Source organism: Mustelus asterias, chromosome 1, assembly GCF_964213995.1.
Source record: "Mustelus asterias chromosome 1, sMusAst1.hap1.1, whole genome shotgun sequence".
NCBI lineage: Eukaryota > Metazoa > Chordata > Chondrichthyes > Carcharhiniformes > Triakidae > Mustelus > Mustelus asterias.
The window spans coordinates 102,781,401-102,793,149 of record NC_135801.1 but is presented as its reverse complement, the minus strand read 5'-3'; positions in this window follow the sequence as shown (position 1 = coordinate 102,793,149).

Genomic DNA, 11,749 nt, shown 5'->3' with positions numbered 1-11,749 from the left:
TATTGATGGCAGCAGGACCAGAAGATCCCACTGCTGGCAAACAGTGTTCCGTCTCCTGCCGCGAGAACCATGCCGCAGGGAGGCCAGATCTCCCACCGTAACTAATTTTTCCAATAGAATGCCCGTGATGAGCAAGGGTCAGCAACCAGTTGGACAACATTTAGAAAGTTTGCACACACCTGACTGCTCAATGATGTCTCCTCCAAGTCGCAAGAATGTCAACCTCCTGGCTCACAAGTGGACCTCCTCTCTGCCTGCTTTTAAACTTGACCAACCCACACTGGGCCTGCCTCCAATTCTATACTATTTCCAGGGTCAGCAGGTCTGACTTCTATTAAGCTCCGCCACTCCCTGAACCAAAATTGGAAAATCTGGGGCACTTTCTCCCGAGTCAGGTTTGTGGGGACGGGAATTTTTCCAAGCCCGTGGCCCTGACCTAGGAATGAAAATTCAGGCCTGTATAAGCCTGTATGCAATTTAAAACCCTATTAAACTTCACTTAAAAGATGTCACTTTTTCGCGGGCTTTTACCATGCGACTTAATAGCACAAAAAGTGGAAGTTCACATCAAATCAAGAGATTGATAAGATTTCCATTTGGGAGGACTTGAACAACACAACCCATGGGAGAGCAGCAAAGCAACACAACAACTTTGGGATTTCCACGCTTTAACTGGGCATGTGAGAAGTTGCTGCCAGCTTCATATTTGGACTAACAGGAAACATTGACAGTTTTGCTGTCATTACAACCACAAAATCAGCAGGACCAATGTTATTAACCATGTGGTTCATTTGTAAATTAATTATGAGACTTGAAGGTTTAATCTAATGTTATTGTTTAAGGTGGTTGAAGACACCAGAGAGTTAATAATTGAAATGACATTGTGATTAACTATGGCATCATGACTTCTGCAAACATTAAAGATGATATCAAATTCTTCATTTCCCAAAATCGGAAACTGATTCTCTAGTTGTGTAACTATGAGAAAGAGCAGTGCATAGAGGCTATACAGCATGTGGGGAAAATGTCAATTAGAGAAGTGAGGGTGAAGCCTATCTGACCTTTGTGTGGGTAACCTGATCCTCAAAAGTAATTGCATTTTTGTTTTAGTTAGGTTACAAACACATAGATGTTGCTAAATGAAGTGTATATAGTTGGAAGAGCCAGTAGAGTTTGTTTAATTGAATACAAACTGCCCACTCATGTGTAACTGATGCTGCTACTGCCTTATTTTAGTGGAACATGGGCAATTACTGGTTCAATTTAGACATTAAGTAATGCAGAGATTTTGGTACCAGTGATGCAAATATGTCTGTAAATTATGCAGCTGTCACGGGTAATATTAATATTCACAATATTTCTTTTGTAGTGGCTAATTTAGCAACAATTTGTCTATTTTGTGATAGGTGATAGAAAAATGGGGAAATGTGCATTCTATTTTTGTAAATATCTGCGTTTTGAAATTATACATTTATCGCGAGCAGTCAAACTGTCACAAATCTTGGAAAATAAATAGCCATGTAATTGTAACAAATTATATTTATAATTAAGGTCTGATTTTGGTTCCTTCAACAGCTGATGTACTTTGACCAAATAAATACTTTTGTTGATATTGAAAAAAACTTAGGCAGTATGAATAATGGCATGTTTGGTTATTTTTAAATGTTTATGTTGCATTCTGGTTTTGACTTGTCTCCATATTCATGAACATCTTTCCTGTATGTAGTGTCAAAATCTGTATTAAATATGAGAAATGTACAGAATGCTATCTGCAGGACTGGCTTGTGGCACAGTGGTTAGCATTGCTGCCTCACAGCGCTAGGGTTTGATTCCTGGCTTGGGTCACTGTCTGTTTAGAGTCTGCACATTCTCCTCGTGTCTGCGTGGGTTTCCTCTGGGTGCTCTAGTTTCCTCCCACAGTCCGAAAGACGTGCTGGTTAGGTGCATTGGCCATGCTAAATTCTCCCTCAATGTAACCCGAACAGGTGGCAGAGTGTGGCGACTAAGGGATTTTCACAGTAACTTCATTGCAGTGTTAATGTAAGCTTACTTGTGACTAACTTTACTTTTATTTTCTTTGAGTAGGGTGCCTGACAAAGTAAAGGATTTCTCCCAGTGAAGATTAAATTAGTTTTTAAACATGTGACATACCGTTGATTCAATTGTTAGAACTTTCCCTCCAAGTCAGAGGTAGTAGGTTCATGTCCTGGTCTGGAACTTGGGGGATGGGATTTTCTGGCCGTGCTCACCCTGAAACCGGAAAATCTCACCCAAGGTCAATGGACCTTTCCATGCTCAGGTCCACCCCTCGCCCGCTCCAATTCCCATGACAGGCGGGACAGTAAAATTTGCCCCAAAAATTCAAAATCTGGTCAGACACTATACTGCTTTCCTTTGGGATTGCTGTAAATGTTGGGGTGAATTTTCCCGTTCCGCCCACCACGGGAATCGTAGAGAAAGGGTGGTGACATTTTGGGTATATACATTTGGTTATTTGGTTATTGGTTATTGAGGCCATAGAGTGTCTCTACATATTATGGAAGGAAGATCACTGCTAAAAATAATAAAGTAAGAAGTCTCACAACACCAGGTTAAAGTCCAACAGGTTTATTTGGAATCACGAACTTTCGGAGCACTGCTCCTTCATGATGAAAGAACAGCACTCCAAAAGCTTGTGATTCCAAATAAACCTGTTGGACTTTAACCTGGTGCTGTGAGGCTTCTTACTGTGCCCACCCCAGTCCAACACCAGCATCTCCACATCAGAAATAATAAAGGGGAAAGTGGATGTTCAGTACTTGGAGGCTAGCATAGACCCATTTGTTATGGAAAATACCTATTTTTGTAGTATTTGTTAGATTGTAAATCTTTTGAAATATGGAAAAAATGTTTATAAATTATAGAGTAGAATTTTAACATGGAAATTCAAAATTTACAAGGGGAATATTTGGAGAGTTTACAGTTCGAGATGTACCTATGCCTTCAACCAGTATGACTAGCTGTTTATCTGGTGACAGACAGACCTATCCATGTGAGAATAGACACAACTCAACCAATGCCACATGTCCCATAGAGCAACTGACATGGGACTGAAATTCTGTTCTGGCGTTTAATTGCTTTGTGTAGTGTTTGGAAATGTGTTTATTGATTCTCTTGTAAATATTGAAGCATCATTGCATGTACTAAATATTATTTAAGACTGAAGAATGGATAAATACGTGACTGCATTTGTTTTTTGATGATACTCTGGTTCAGTTCTAATAAACACCCTATTCTGTGACTGGTATGTTGAATATTAATAAATGCAATTTAAATGAATAATTTAAGAGCAACTGTGATGCAAGTAGGAAAAGCTACTGTACTATGGAAAGTTGTTTTTAATTTTACTCTTTTGCATCTTTTCTTCCTGGAAAGGTGCTAGATTTCCTGGCATCGCCTGTCTTCTTGCATGTAATCATTTTTTATGTGTGAACCTACACAGTGAGTGTTGGCAGATAATTTTTCTCTGGGGGTACTGTCACTATGATGATATAATTGAGTTTATTTATTGTACGAGGCACAAGGCACCAACACTCACAAGGGCTTTGGTAAATATATTGTGGGTCATTTTTTAAGACTAAGCACACGAGAACAGTTATACATAGGTATCAACCTTAAAGGCATCAGAGCTGTATGTGTGTGCTCTGCTCAAAGCAAAGGTGAAACTAAGACTGGATCACATGGTCCAGAATTTTAAGTGAAGAAAACAAGCATGAGCCTGACCCAAACTTGCATGAAATTGTGCAAGCATCCTGACATCATCTGCATGAGAGCGATACTACAGCTGGCAGGTGCCCATGAGAGTTGGAAGCAAACCCAGTGACACTTAAAGTGCCAATTAAAAGCAGTTTTACACTGCATGTGCAATTTTGTGGTCATTGCATGGGCAACCTGGATAAGCAGCCAACAAGTTTTTCCTTGAGCTCTCATCCAAGGATGGGGTAAAAGGCCGCCGGAGCAAAGACTCTGAGGGGGCAACCTAACCAAAAAAATTCAAAGTGCCAAACGAGCATGTGAACGGAAGAGCATCATAGCGATTTTTTGTGTGAGTAATCAGTTACAATCTTAGTTAAAAAAACCTAATGTGATTCTCACCAGTCGGGGGAATGGGCGGAGCTTATTCTCATCAGGAAGCCAGCTGCTGAGCTCTAGGGTGCTATTGCGCATGTACCCCAAGCTCCCAGTGCACAATGTACAAGTGTTTACAGTATATTGGCAAATCTGTCACTCCCCCGATCGCCCCTCCCCGGACTTTGCCCGCACCCACCCCCCACTTTGCCCACTTTTTACTGCCACGGCTGAGGCCAATCCCCAGCACCTGAATGTCACCCTGGCCAATGCTGATATTGCACCCCCCCCCCCCCCACCCCCTCCACCACTTTCCTCACAGATGGCGACCACCACCCACCAGATGGCTGCCTCGGCCGATGCCGATACCCAACCGATTATCATCTCCCAGATGCAGAGTACCCCCCTTTCTCTCCTTCCCGCCCCTATCATGGGCCTGCCCTCTTCAGGCCCCACCCCCTCAGGCCCCGCTCCTTTGGCACTGCCTTCTCCTCTCATTGGAAACATCCTGCTAACTTTGTCCTTGTCCACCCTGATGACCTTGGCAGTCATCCTCTCACTCGTGGAACCTGAGCGGGCTCTGTTTGGGGCAGATGCATCAACCACTATGACTAAGCACTTCTTTCCCTTAGTTGTTGCAGCCTTATCAGCCACCATGGTTACTGGCAGAGGGACAGAGGAACGCCTGTCCTTCTCTGAAGTACCCTAAGAGGAGCCGACAGAGATGGCATTTAACTCATCTGCCAGTGGGAGGTTGGTTTGAAATTCCCTGCTCACCATTGATGGCTGGGCACCTAACAGAGGGGCTAGGTGCCTAATCCATCTCTCACAATGGCAATGACCACCTGTGCCAGGGCTTTCGCCCCAGGAACCCCTGATTCTGCTCCTAAAGCAGCCTCTCCATGAAAGTTACCACTCTTTCTGTGAAGGAAGCTGTGCGCTTGGTGTTTAGGGTCGGTGCAATGCTCCACATGGACTTCTCTATGACAGAGAACATAGCATATACTCTTGACTATCTCAGCCAGATCTCCCCGCACATCCCACTGGATATCCGCATATTTCTGCTTTCTAGCAGTTCTCCAACCGCCAGTGCCCAGGCACACTCTGCCTCCACCAGCTCCTCAGGCGAGTGTGCCATACTTCCCACTGTACACTACTATGGGTGCTGACATACATAAGCCCACCAAAGTGCTAGGCTCTGTGATGTGTCTGGTTCAGAGAGAGGGTATGACATGGGTGCAGGTGTGAGTGTGTCCTCCTCTGGGACTAAAAGGGGGATCCTAGGAGCCTCTTGCAGATGGACCATTTGTAGTTGGAAGAGAACATGTCAGTACATTCAATCTGCACACAGTCAATGTGCATGCTATGAGGGCTAATGAGACAATGAAGAACTGCAGCATGGTGCACTCTTGATTGGAGAATCAATGGACACTTGTACTTTGACATCTCCGTTTCAGCTGAATTTTGCTCTTTCCACCGCTCTGCATTCTTACCTTCCTCAGAGACTGCTTCCTCACCACATTAGGTGGAGCGAGCTATCCTAGCTCAAGGGCATCTATCTTGTAGCAGCTAAGTACCAGGGGACTGAGCGCCCCACCACCTGTTCTTCAACTCCGTGTTGTATGATGGATTCCCTTCTTCTGAAAGGGAAGAAGAGATTTCAGCATTAGTGCGCACTCTCCCTGTATTTCTCCCCCTCTCCCTGCATCCCACCATTCCAGCTTGGACCATTCCTCCCGCACCTCCCCCCCCCCCCCTCCGCCCCCGAGAACCAGGTGGCAGGCACGTGGCAGAGTGGCACACTTCACCCGTTAATGCACTCAGGACAAGCAATCAGATCTCCCAACCTTGACTGGTGCAGGTTTTAGTGCAAGTTGACAAGTTGGCACACATTCTAACAGCCTGAGGGTGTATCCACACACAATTCCATGCCATCTTTGTACTCACTCTTGCCGAAATCAGAAGACCGTTGAATCTTTTGCAGCACAGTATCAGCATTCAGCACACCACATCATGTCCACTTACCTGGGCTGCCCATGTTTTTTTCGTGATAGATGGCGGCCTGGGCATGATCTTCTCTATGAAGACACCCAGCCATATGAAAAGGGGTCAAAGTGCCCACCAGATTTGCTCTCCTGCCTTCTGTGCTCATTGGGTGCTGAGGACATTAGCGCTATGGATATTTCTCCTTTAGTCCTGTGAAGAATGTTCTGGTAGCCTTCTCACAATCCCTGGAAGCCTTCAGGATGCTGCTTGCAGAGTTTTCAAAGCAGCCCCTGCTGAGTCCCCATTGGATTGGTGCCCGATTCATTCCTGCTTTCCCCTGCTTCTTCCAGCCTAACCAAGGATGCCTTATACGCTGGATGGGCCTGAATTGGCCATCCAGCCTGAAATTGTGTTTAAAACACAATCCTACCTGGGAACAGATTCTACATCCACCAATTTTGCTTGCCTGCCAAGCAAAAAATTTAGGCCACGATATGTTTCCCTTCTGATGATGTCAAATTGACATCCCTCAGAGGCTTTATTACAACACCTTCTGCCTTCGTGTACATAATCAATCTTTATGTGTACACCTATACCAGGAGTGTTGGCAGGTGACTGTGCGGGTACTGATCGCATTTGCAACCAACTGGCTTCAGAAAAATTAAATTCAGTGAACTTCTGAATATTCTGAATTTCCACATTCTATTGCAGAGTAACTAAATTGTGGGGACCTCCATCTCACTCCACAATCAAATCATAGACCTAAGAGAACACTGACTGCATTGAATGTAATTTTAATTTGGTAATGCCTACAATAAAAGGCAGAAGGAACAACTTGCATTCATATAGGACACCTTAAAATTGCTTCACATACAATTTTACTTTAATTATATTTTGAATATGGTTCTTATGCTTCTATAACACATTAAAGTTTGGAAATATTTATTCTGGTGCTTTTGTCCTGGAAGGAAGATTTTGTATGATTAGGCACATAAGGCAGTGAATTTCTATAATTCCTTGCTTTACAGGGTCTTACCCTTTCTCTCTTTATCAGAATAAAGAGTAGAATGCACAGCTGGCAGTAAAGTGACTGTCTCTTGCAATATATACAAGGCCATTTATATACCACTAATTCACGAGAGGAGAAAAAGTCTCTCCATGTAATGTTCTATTGAGAGTGACTCTCTAAACCTTAAATGGAATAACACAGTCTGAAGCAGCATCAAATAACAAAGCATAGGAATGGAAGAAGGAGGCCTGAATGGAAGATATTGATTTTTAGTTATGTTTTTTAAAAGGTTGCCATGCACAATGTATTTGAAGACTAACTTAATCTTTCAGCATTGAGTTCGGATGCTCTGAGACAGAGGTTCCCAAACTGAGGTCTGTGGATGACTGGGGGGTCTGCGAAGGGTCTCCATGGGATCCGTGACACTGAAGATTGCCACGTGACCGGCATACATCGATTATAACGCTCCAAATTTTAAAATAAGCATGGAAAATAAATAGGCTATTCAGAGCAAGGTCTCTTGGAACACTGGATGCTGACAGGCTGAGCAGTCATTCACAAAGTCCTATTCGCCCATCACTCCTGTGCTCGCTGACCTACAATGGTACCTGGCTGGCAAAACCAAAATACTGAGATTCTCATCCTCATTTGCAAATCTCTTGATGGCCCTGTCCATCCTTTTGTCTGTAAACTTCTCCAGCCCTACAATCCTCTGAGAATTCTGCACCTTTCCAATTCTGGCTTCCTACTCATCCCTAATTTTTATCTTTCCACCCTTGATGACCATGGCTTCAGCTGCCTAGGACTTGAGAACTGTAACCTCTCCGTCTCTCTCTCCCACTTTAGGACACTCGTTAAAATCAACTCTTTAGTCACCTGATCTGTCCTGAACCAACTCGAGGGCTCAGTGTCAAATTTGAAGGCAAGAAGTAGAAGTAGGTGTGGACCATATGACCAAGCGACTGCTCTGCCATTCAATACCATCATGCCTGATCTTGGGCTTCAACTCCATTTTCCCACCTGCTCTCCATATCCCTTAATTTCCTGAGAGACCAAAGATCTATCTAGCTCAGTTTGGTTTAATAATCTTGTAAAGCATCATGGAACATTTCACTCTGTTGGAGATGCTATATAAATGCAAACTTTTGTTGGATGAAGGAGTACATTTTACAAGAAATAGGCATAGAAGTAGGCCCTATGGTTCCTTGAGCCTGCTCCACCATTTAATAAGATTTTGGTTAACCTAATATTGACCTTAACTTCACTTTCCTGCCTATTCCCTCATAACCCTGGACTGCTCTATAGTCTAAAAACCTCTCTCTCTCAGCCTTGAATATATTCAATGACAGTCTCTGGAGTAGAGAATTCAAAATTCCTTTCATCTCTGTATATGGACATTTACTTATCCTGAAAATATGGTCCTGCATTCCAGATTACCCCATGAAGGGGAAATCCCAGCATCCACTTTGTCAAGCCCCTTCAAAACCTTACATTACTTAATAAGATCACAGCACATGCTTCTATAGTCCAATGGATATAAACGCAACCTCCTTAACTTTTGTTCATAAGACATCCTTTCAACCCAGGAATAAACCGAATGAACCCCTGAATTGTATTCAATTCAAGTATATCCCTCCTTAAATATGGAGACCAAACTCAGACATAGTACTCTAGATGCGATCACCTGTACAATTGCAGCAAGACTTTCCTACATTTATGCTTCACCCACCTTATAAAATTTCCATTTGCCTCCTGAATTGCTTGCTGTATCTGCATGGGAATATTTAGTGATTCATGTACAAGGACAACCAGAATTCTCTGTACTGTAGCATTCTGTCGTCTTTCTCCATTTAAATCATTTTTGCTTTTCCATCCTTTCCAAAGTGGATAACCTTACATTTTCCATATTATACTTCCATCTGCCAACTTTTGCCCACTCAGGTAATCAATATACATGCCTGTCTCATTCAGACAACTTGCTTTCTCATTTATCTTGGTATTGTCAACAAATTTGGCTACAGTGCACTTGGTCCCCTCATCCAAGTGATTAATATAGATTTGAAATCGTTGCAAGTTCATCACTGTTTCCTGTGGCAATACACAAGCTACAGTTAGCCAACTTGATAATGACTCATTCATCACAACTTTCTGTTTCCAGTCTGTTCGCCAATCCTCTATTTTTGCTAATATATTGCCCCACAGAATAAGACATTTCTTGTGCAGTAACCTTGACCTTTTGGAAATCAAAATACATTGTCCAACTGTTTTTCTGGTTTCTCATCTTTTTTAACTCATTCTTGGGATGTGGTGTCATAGGCAAGGTCAGCATTTATGGTCCATCCCTAATCACTCTTGAGAGGGTGGTTGTGAGCTGTCTTCTTGAATCGTTGCAGTCCATGTGGTATAGGTGCACCCACAGTTCTGTTAGGGAGGGAGTTTCAGAATTTTGACTCAGTGACAGTGAAGGAACGGCAATATATTTCCCAGTCAGGATGGTGGGTGACTTGGAGGGGAACTTGCAGGCGGTTGTGTTCCCATGCATCTGCTGTCCTTGTCCTCCGAGGTGGTAGCTGTCTTGGGTTTGGAAGGTGCTGTCTAAGGAGGCTTGGCAAGATTCTGCAGTGCATCTTGTTAATGGTTCACACTGCTGCCAATGTTCATCAGTTGTGGAGGAGGTGAATGTTTATGGATGGGCTGCCAATCAAGCGGGTTGCTTTGTCCTTGATAGTATTAAGTTTCTTGAGTGTTGTTGGAGCTGCGCTCATCCAGGCAAATGAAGAGTGGACAGGCTTTGAAGAGTCAGGAGGTGAGTTACTCCGCACAGGATTCATAGAAGTTTCATAGAAGTCCTACAGTGCAGAAAGAGGCCATTTGGCCCATCGAGTCTGCACTGACCACAATCCCACCCCGGCCCTACCTCCTTATCCCTACATATTTACCCACTAATCCCTCTAACCTATGCATCTCAGGACACTAAGGGGCAATTTTAGCATGGCCAATCAACCTAACCCGCACATCTTTGGACTGTGGGAGGAAACCGGAGCACCCGGAGGAAACCCACGCAGACACGAGAATGTGCAAACTCCACACAGACAGTGACCCAAGCTGGGAATCGAATCCAGTTCCCTGGAGCTGTGAAGCAGCAGTGCTAACCACTGTGCTACCGTGCCGCCCCTAGGATTCCTAGTCTCTGACCTGTTCGTGTAACCACAGTATTTATATGGCCAGTCCAGTTCACTTTCTGTTCAATGGTAAACTGCAGGATGTTGATAGTGGGGGATGCAGTGATGGCAATACCTTTGAAATAAAATATTTGCTGACTTGAGTGAAGGGTAACAGAGGGCGGGATGTAAAACCAGATATAGCTGACCCCATCATTCTCTCACCCATGACTTATGTTGGCCATGATCTGGAGATGCCAGTGTTGGACTGGGGTGGACATGATGAGAGGTCACACAACACCAGGTTATAGTCCAACAGGTTTATTGAAATCACAATCTTTCGGAGCACTGCTCCTTTGATGAAGGAGTAGTGATTTCAAATAGACCTGTTGGACAGTAACCTGGTGTCATGTGACCTCTCATCATGACTTATGTTAGCATTGCTCCGATATGTGTGAAGTGCGATTAATTCACTCGAGAGGCTAGATCGTACTTGGGAAATAAAGGCTTTTATTCGCAACAAGAATAGAGCACACTGCTTAACAATACTATCCCAGACTAAGGGTCACTAGGAAGTGGCAGTGACCTTTATACTCCTATAAGAAGGCGGAGCCAAACGGAGTGTACCACAGAACAATACCAACAGGTGAAACACCCCAACCCTAACCCCAACAGTAACAAGAATAACATATGTACAAGTACCCATAGTGGTAACCATCTATGGTTCACCACATTCACCCCTCATTTAAAAACAAAGGCCGGTGGGGTAAAAAAAAAGTACGAACTGTCCATATGTTCACAAGTTCAGTCGTATCGGAGGTCCACACCGTCTCTGCGACCTCCGCAGCACTGGCACCAGTGCCGGTTCTGGTGACCGTGGTGTCTCTCTCTCCAAGGTGGTGTCCAGTGATTCCTCCAGTTCCTCACGCACCTGTGGACCTCGAGGTGGCGACAATCTCCTGGACTGAGGCAAGCTGTACACGGGAGTAAGAGGATTAAGTGGAGGCCCCGATGCTGTCCGTGCCGTGTCAGGAGGGGAGAGAATGGGCAAAGGAATCCTAACCAGGGGTGTGGGAGTGACGGTGGTTTCCAGGTCCCCTGCAGGCGCCAGATCTCTGATAGAGACCGTGTCCTCTCGCCTGTCAGGATATGCCACATAGGCATATTGAGGGTTGGCGTGGAGGAGATGGACCCCCTGTTCAACCAAAGGGTTGGACTTGCGGGCCCTAACATGCCGCCGCAGGAGGACAGGTCCTGAGTACGTCAACCAAGATGGCAGTGAGGTCCCAGAGGAAGACTTCCTAGGGAAGGTAAACATCCGCTCATGTGGGGTAGCATTGGTTGCCGTACACAGGAGGGACCGGATTGAATGGAGCGCATCAGAAAGTACCTCTTGCCAACGGGAGACTGGAAGACCCCTAGACCTTAACGCCAGTAAGACAGCCTTCCAGACTGTAGCGATTTCTCTTTCGACCTGCCCGTTACC